Genomic DNA, 806 nt, shown 5'->3' with positions numbered 1-806 from the left:
GCCAAGCGAGGATTTAGTTTGATGGCATCTGTGAACAAGTCAATGGCTTTCTGTAGTTCACCATCATTTAGGGCATCAATGGCAGCCACTTTTTTTTATCATTTGCCTGATCCATCATTTCCTCGGTTATCTCTACATTTTCATCTCCCATTTCTTGAGGAGCATCGGTGTCTGGTTCAATCACAACTTCATTGTCAATTTCTAGATCACTCTCCTCACTTGATGGTTCATCTGTCTTTATGTTTTCCTCTGCCTTCTTACTATCTGGTTTTTCTTCCTTGATACTGTCTTCTGATTTCGTTTTATGAGTGGCAGGTGGTATTTTACCCCCCCCCCCCACGCTCTCCACCCACTCCTGCAGGAAACGCATTTCCTTGGTGTGCAGAATGCTCGGATCCTGCTTACACATTTTCGAAAGCCTGAAGTTTGCTCACTTTGCGCGGGTCCATGGTCCAGAGGCAGTGGCAGGCGTCAGGCGCGGCTGAGGCTGTGACCCGATTCCAGGCGTGGGTACTAGCTCAGTATGATCCTGTGGAAGGGGTCATTCTTCCACAGAATCACTACATTCTTCTTCTTTTTTTTTTAAATTTTATTTGTTTATTTGACAGAGATCACAAGTAGGCCAAGAGGCAGGCAGAGAGAGAGGAAGGGAAGCAGGCTCCCTGCTGAGCAGAGAGCCCAATGCGGTGCTTGATCCCAGAACCCCAGGATCATGACCTGAGCCAAAGGCAGAGGCTTAACACACTGAGCCACCCAGGCGCCCCTCACTACATTCTTAATACTAAGAATCACTGCATATTTTTGAG

General features: G+C 47.1%; 1 pseudogene; it reads right to left on the bottom strand.

Moving 5' to 3' along the window:
• Nucleotides 1-6: 6 nt before the first annotated feature.
• LOC132008960 (hsc70-interacting protein-like) lies at nt 7-449 on the bottom strand (annotated as a pseudogene).
• Between the last annotated feature and the right edge of the window lie 357 nt (nt 450-806).

Source organism: Mustela nigripes, unplaced genomic scaffold (assembly GCF_022355385.1).
Source record: "Mustela nigripes isolate SB6536 unplaced genomic scaffold, MUSNIG.SB6536 HiC_scaffold_2452, whole genome shotgun sequence".
Lineage (NCBI taxonomy): Eukaryota > Metazoa > Chordata > Mammalia > Carnivora > Mustelidae > Mustela > Mustela nigripes.
This window is presented reverse-complemented; position numbering and strand designations above follow the sequence as displayed.